Source organism: Dipodomys spectabilis, unplaced genomic scaffold (assembly GCF_019054845.1).
Source record: "Dipodomys spectabilis isolate Male_0828 unplaced genomic scaffold, ASM1905484v1 ptg000183l, whole genome shotgun sequence".
Lineage (NCBI taxonomy): Eukaryota > Metazoa > Chordata > Mammalia > Rodentia > Heteromyidae > Dipodomys > Dipodomys spectabilis.
Window position 1 is genome coordinate 4328177 of NW_024870860.1, and position 7986 is coordinate 4336162.

At 33.2% G+C, this 7986-nt stretch overlaps 1 non-coding gene across 1 annotated transcript; it reads right to left on the reverse strand.

Annotated features, from left to right (window-relative positions):
* Nucleotides 1-412: 412 nt before the first annotated feature.
* Nucleotides 413-518, reverse strand: LOC122121092. Its single transcript, XR_006149880.1, has one exon. It is a non-coding gene; the product is annotated as a U6 spliceosomal RNA (small nuclear RNA).
* Between the last annotated feature and the right edge of the window lie 7468 nt (nucleotides 519-7986).

Below are 7986 nucleotides of genomic sequence, written 5' to 3' on the forward strand. Positions count from 1 at the left end.
ATTTAGCTTTCTGAGGACTCACCAGACTGATTTCCAAAGTGGTTGTGTAAGTTTACATTCTCATACACACACACACACACACACACACACACACACACACACACACACATACACACAGAATGTTTTCTTGATCATTCTTCTACTGAGGGACATCGGAGTTGGTTTCATATCTTAGCTATGGCAAATAATGCTACAATAAACATTGTTGTGGTGGTAGTTTTAGTATGGACTTGTTTCTGATCATTTAGGGGAATGCCCAAAAGTGGGATTGCTGTGTAATAGGGGAGCTCTATGTGGAGTCTTTTGAGGAACCTGCAAACTGCTTTCCAAAGTGGATGAACAAGTTCACACTCCCACCAAGAATGCAGTAGGCTTCCCTTCTGGACACATCCCTTCCAGCATCTGTTGTTGTAAAAGTATGGAACGATTCACTAATTTGCGTGTCATCCTTTTGCAGGGACCATGTTAATCTTCTCTGTATGTTCCAATTTTAGTGTATGTGCAGCCAAATTGAGCACAGAACATTATTGTATATATAAAGTGTAATTGATTTTCTTAAACTAGACAATTCAACAAAAAGTAAGTTCAAAAGAATTGTGAAATTTTAGAACCATTTATTTCTTACATAAGCACACATTTAAGACTAAAGTCAAGATTGACATGGCAAAAACAAAATAATTCCAGGTATTTGTTGTTCATGAGATGTGTAGAAAGAGGAATTCAATTATTCTACACAAGGCACCTGTCATAGTGATCATTGCAGCAAATGTTAAAGTTTGTTAAAAGTTTTAATGATTTAAATATGTTTATTTTTGGAATTTATTTATATATGATAAAATTAAGACTGTTTGGGAGGTCATAAAATTTTTTGATAAAGTATATAATATTTCTAGTAGCATATACTAGTAAGTATGTACATTTCAGAGTTTATAGAAACTTTACTAATGAGAAGTTGCAAAGACTGTTTAAAGAAGCAGAGTGAAGAGTTCAGATTTAAAGTACACAGTTTCTGTTAAATCTTTAGGGCTCCCTTACGTTATATGTTAATGATGAACAAATAATTATATAAGCCACATATAAATGATGAGATGAACTATAAATAGTAATCTTAGTGGGTAAATTTAAAGGCTACTCATAGCTTTATCCAGTTTTACATGTACAGGAATATGAGAAAATAGTAAAATCTACTATGTACACTTCAAATACTGAAAACCCTGGTAATTGTTTTGTTTTTTATTTTAGTAATCATTAATATTTAATTATTTTTTTCTTCATAGCATTTTTTCCTTGTAATATAATAAAACATTTTGTGAGTCGTCATTAAGAGGTACTTTGAGAATATTATTGGGATGGCCACACCATTTTTCATAGGTGCATGTGAATTTACAAAGAGCAAAACTAAAAACAAAATACTGATTAAAATTTTTATCAAGTAGAGTCTGAATCAGTAGTGTTGATAAATGTCCACACCTAAAATCTTAACCCTAAGCTGAAGTAGTGTTATTACAGAATTGAGGCCACAAAATTGAGAAACTGTGTTTTGTTTTGTTTTTGTTTTTTTTGCTTTGGTTTTGTTGGTTGTGGGGCTTGAACTCTGGGTCTTGGGTACTGTCCCTCAGTTCTTCAGCTCACGGCTGGTGTTACCACTTGAGCCATAGCACCACTTTCATTTTTTCTGCTTATGTCGTGCTAAGGAATGAAATTCAGGACCTCATTCATGCAAGTCAAGCACTCTACCACTGCCCACCTTCCCAGCACCTGAGAAACTGTGATTTAAAAAATTATGTGAACAATATTTGCTTTCTCCTTTGGGTTATATAATGAAAAATGTAAACATATTTTTATATTTTTGTGAATTGTCATACTTCTAAATTTATACTAACTGCAGCCAATTTATCCTTTTCAAAGTCAAGAAATATTTCTGAGAGTTTGCTTCCGTGAAGACTGTTTTTGCATTTATAATTTCTTCTGAGTCATTTTTATTTTTTATCAAAATCACTTTATATTTTATGTTGATGAGTTATCATACATCAACTACCTTCAAATGTATATGTAGAGTCTCAATATAGCAGTATGAATATTCTCATACAACTCGTTTATCTGTTACGCACTTTAAGTATTATGATATTTTTCCCTCTCTTGCACTCTCTCATTTCTGCTCTTTCTCTTTCATGCTCTATATCTGCTACTTAGATTTTCTGCTGGTCTACTATTATCCGTCAGGATCCACTGGTTTTGAGGGGACATGATAGGGACCATCACTTACCCTTGCATTCTGTAAGAGTTATAACAGTGACGTGAAATTATTCTTTGCCATTCTAAATGGCAAAACAACAGATCTAGGAATTCCTTTTCACTTTAAATACTATTATGAATTTTATCTCATATGAATCATTGAGACTGATGAGATACTTTTAGCTTGGGACCTAAAAGTTCTTTTTCTTTACAAGCAACCTTTTACTTTTATTATCAGTAAGTAACAAAAACAAAGCTATCCTATTGGAAAGTCGGCTGAAGTTGTTCACAGGGATGAAAAACAAGGTAATGGGGGAAGTAAGTACAAAGGATATCCCTCATATAGCACAGATCCTTAAGAGCAGTTTATGATGTACACTTTGTGATAAGCACAATGTTCTGGGAACTGTAGATTAAATCACTGAACACCTGATATATATTTATATGCACATATATTTATATATGTATATTTATTTACATATGCATATATGCGTATATAGGCCCATATATGTACACATGAATGTTACTATACACACAAATACATACATATGTACACACATGTACACATGCACAAATGGAGAAAGACACATAGATATAGCCAACAAAAGTTTCACTAGTTGTTGAATATGTCTTTGACAGAATGCTTGGTAACAAATGTGTTGAAGATATATTTGTCTCTAAGAGTTCTTTTACCACTCCTCTTATCTCTTACAACTGGTAGGTTTAGAGAGATTCGACTTGAAAAAATGCAGTACAAGTGATAGCAAGTCACTCAGAAATCTAAATAAGTATAGGTCATATGGTGTCTCCCTGCTCCCCATGGAATGCTTGCTCTTGTAGACACTCTCAGCAGCCAAAGTAGTAGGATTATTAAGAATAAAGTTATAAGGCTTTAAATGGCATCCTTCTTTGGGCTCTTTTCCAACAGCCAGCATCAATTCCTAAGCAGATGAGTGACTCCCCAGAAGACGGGAGCACAGGTCAAAATTTAACTAACCCATATGAAAAGTCTAAAGTGAGAAATGCTGACTGAGGTCGTGCTGATGTCCTGGCCACTAAAATAAGAAAAAAAGGAAGTTTTTTTATGTATTAAAATTTAAGAATAATTTGTAACCTATCAATAAATGTGTAGAACACAATTATATCAACTGACAAAAGATGATGTGCATTTCATTTATGTGATTTTGGACTGTTGTTGAGACTCTTATCTCCAATAAGCCACTAGAAAACCAGAATTGGCACTTTGGCTCAAGTGGTAGAGCACTCACCTTGAGCTGAAGAGTGTAGGACCAGTGCCGAGGCCCAGAGTTCAAGCCCCATGAATGACCAAATAAACAAATAACAACAACAACAACAACAAAACTCTCTGATTCTATGACAGCAAACATTTTGTGGGTAATGGTTAAGAACAGGTTGCCATTCCAAAAATATATATGTATATATATCACCCACCAAAAAAGAGGAACAATAGGAAATATATAGCAGGAAACTTATAAATCTTAATGGACGAACAGTCTGTCAGTTTGTTTTAACTTTTTATCAAAAATGAAAGTAATACTTGATAATATTTTATTAAGGCATTTAAATTTCTTTGACCTTGACATTTAACATTCCCTTTAAAAAGAAATTCAACAGGTGACAGTGTTTTCTCCTTACTTTTCCAAAGAAATGATTATTTCATCATTATAGTGTATAGCACAATATAACCAGAAAGCATTTGTTAAGGAAAAAAAAATTCCCATTATTTGTTTTGCTTGTCTGTATTTAAAGCTGCATACCACATCTTACCCACCCTATTGTCTGTTTTCTCATTTGAAACATTGCAGTAAATGTGTCAGCCAGCAAAGTTTTACAAAATAGCCTGCTTTCATTCATTGTGCTTTCCAAAATATATCTCACAAATGCTAACAACAAAACACAACTTGAAACATCTGTGGATTTTTCTATTTATGGTGCAAAGAAATCACTTTCCATAATCCCTAGAATCAGCTCTTCACAGGCATTAAATGGTCTTTCACTTCCATGTTTTAGAACAGCAGCATGTAACAATGGTGTACATGTTAATTTGTTCACCACATCTGGTTTGTTTACAGCAAGGACTGACTTCATGGAAGATGGTAAAAGATGAGTTGAGCAATTATGTAGTTTAAAAAGGCTCTGAGTTGGGGATAAAGAATATCCATTTATGTGATTAATATTTAAATTTAGTTCTATAATGTATACTCCTTCAATTTTCTGGCTAACATGTTCTACACACTAAGTATTGTTAAAAGAAATATTGTACGTTGTTTCCTTGGTGACAACTTAATTGGAAGACTTAAAATTTTCCTATACCATGGCCATCTGAAATGAGATGGATGTACTTAGGTTAGCATAAAGAAATTTTGGGACAGCATTGATGTTTGAATCTTGGATGGGATTTAATTGGGAATTGTGAAAGGCTTTCATAGTATGAGAAGAAAAACAAAAGGCCATACTAATACTTTTATCTGCCACATTGTTTTATTAGTATATTCAAACACACACATATAAACACACAGATACACATTATGAAGACCCAGTCAGTCTGAAAGAAAAATTTTTAATAGGAATTCCCTAAAATATTTAGTCTGCTGAGATCTGATTAGAATTTACAGAAATATCTATTGGCTTCCACTCCTAGACAAGTTATTATCATTGATGAAGATGTTGCCATTTGAATTTAGAATACCCCAGAAAGACCTATGTGTTAAAGAAAAATGACATTCCAATTCCTCTCAGACTGTGGAGCATACCTGAATAGTTCTTCTGTAGATTAAGTTATTCAGAGTGAAACTTATGAGAAAATAGACTCTCATCTTCTTTCTTCTTCTATCTTTTAATCATTCTAGGTAAAAAACATTTCTCTTTGGCATACTTCCCTCCTTGACATTGTCTTGTCACTGGCCCCCAAAGCAATAAAACCAGCTGAACATACACTGAAACATTCAATCTTGTACATCTGAGTAAGCCTCTCTGCTTAATAAGTGGACAATATCACTTATTATGGTATGTTATCAAACTAACCCAAAGTTCTAGTCTTTCTAACAATGTGGAGTATATTAAAATGTGCTTCATTATAAAATATCTAACTCCATGTTGTATATTGTGTTTTTTTTTCTGTTGATCCTAGCGCTTACAATCAGGGCCTAACTGTAAAACAGTTTGCAATAAATAATCACATTACTTTTATGATTCCATAATTTTACTTGTTTTCCTACAAATTTATAGAATAGTGTAGCTATGGAAATCAATAAATATTGAATTTTGATATCAGATTATCTATCACTGCAAGTGTTGTCAAAATTTATCTACACTGAAATGATTGCCATTGATATCTTTCTCAAGATTCCAAATGTTTATACTTTCAGCTGACCTTTTACAAAACTCATACCCCAAACATAATTTTTAGTTTGTTCATGCAATCATAAATATATGGCACAAAAAGTTAATTAACTTTATTTGCTGTCACTAATGGAGTATACCTAATAGAATTAAGTATATACCCTCAGGGAAATAAGATATTTCCTTCTAAATCCAGACTTGCAGGCAGACAGACAGACACCCACACCCACACACATACACACACCCACTCTCTCTCTCTCTCCCTCTCTCTCTCACACACACACACACACACACATACTTACCACTCTGACTCAGGTTAGGTTCCAGACATTGGGTATCAGACAATGATCTATTAATCAAACTTTCTTGTCCAGACATAAAATACATTAATAATTCCACACATATAGAAACACCAGATCATTCAAAATAATGAGAATATTTAACAGAACCACCCCGCTCTGAGCCATCTACTCCCTGATTTCATTCACTCATGTCGATGCATTTTTCATATCATAATTAAAAATCTTTTTGTATCTCTCTGATTAGCAGAAAATATGTTATCATATAAGAGAAAATGTAGGTAAAATTACTTTTTGCATATGAAATAATGACATTCCTGAGGATAAAACATGCCTGTTTTTCAGTTTGTTTGCCAAAATGGAACTATTAGATCTTCTGAGTATTTAACTTTATACCTGAACCTTCAAATTTCACTAGGATTTGAATTGTGTTACTTACAACATTAATGTAAAATAAAAGCATTACTAAATAGAAAGAAAATTATAATTTTATCACACTTTAATCCCTGAATTGACTTTATTATAAAAACAATTACATTTATATAACATGATAAGCATCCTGAAACAAACTATGAGGTATGGAAACAGAAGAGTCCGTTTTTTGTTTACTGTATGTTGTTATTTATAGTTTGTGATGATTCTGTCTTCTTTACCTTATGCATGGTATATTCACTCTATGTCATCAGGAAGGTGGGGGTGGGCACAAAGCTTTAGGGAAAGGGGGAAAAAATGAAGCAGTGAAGTTCCTTGAACATTGATGAAAGTGAACTATTTAACACATGGTTGGGGAAAGAAGTGAGGGAATGGGAAAATATGAGGGAACTGAAGACATTTCATAAAAGGAAATGTACACATTACTTGACTCATGTAATTGTAATACCTCTATAAATCAACTTAATAACAGGGTAAATTCATTTTAAAAAGGTAAACAAAATATCGTTTCTTAGAATCTTACAAGTATGTTTTGTTCACTGGTTTGAGCTGGTTGAGTCTATCTCTGAGAATAGCTACATTTACATTCATTGGGCGAATTTTTGAGCTACTGGTATATAAAAGTCAATTATGATTGTATGTTTTTTGAGACTGATTCATTTATTTCTTTATCTAATTTGTATAATTTCTATCTACCAGTTTTTGAATTGGCTTGTTCCTGTTTTTCAAGGACCTAGTGGTGCATTATTAGTGCTGATTTAAGATTGTTCTAATTTGTTGATGTACATACTCAAATCTATAAATTCTCCTGAGTATTGCCTGTGTTCTTGTGTCCCAGAGGAGGTAGTATTTTGTCTGTTCACTTCCACTGAATTCCATAAACGTTGGAACTTCCCTCCATATGTCTTCAGTGACTCACTGATGATTTGGAAATGTGTTACTCAGTCTCTGTGAGTTTCAGAATTTTTTGTGATGCCTTTTGATGATGAGATCTGATTTGGTCCCATTGTCGTCTAACAGGATATAGGGAGTAATTCCATTTTTATTTTTGAATTTTCACAGATTATCTTTCTGATCTAAGATATGATCTATTTTGGAGAACGTTCCATGAGCTGTTAGGTATAGCTTGTCAAAACAAGTATTTGGTTTTGATTTTTTGCTAGATTTTGACCTGCATGGCCCGTCGAAAGGTAAGAATGATGTGTTCAAGCAACCAACAATGTGTTTGGATGTATGCATATTTTTAGGGCAAGTAGTATTTGTCTGATGAATTTGAGAGATCTATGATTCAGGTCATTGATATCTAGCATTGTTATATCCCCCTGATGGAGAGTTTCCTTCATCAACATTTAATGTCCTTTTTAGTCTCTTTTTACCTTTATATCAATTTTAATTTAAAGCCAATCTTATCTAATATTAATATAACTAATCTGGCCTGTTAATGAGGTCCATTTTTAGTTTGTAAAGATGATATACAGAAGGGATCCAATTACATAAGTCAGATAATGAGCACATTTCTTTTTCAACAATGTCACCTCTTCCCACATGTTGTCCCAGTTTTTCCCTTTCAACCCCCCTCCCTCCTAAGTTGTATAGTTCATTTACAAGGTAGTGTCTATTGAGTGGCAGTGCTACATTTGTTTACACTTTGTCCCAC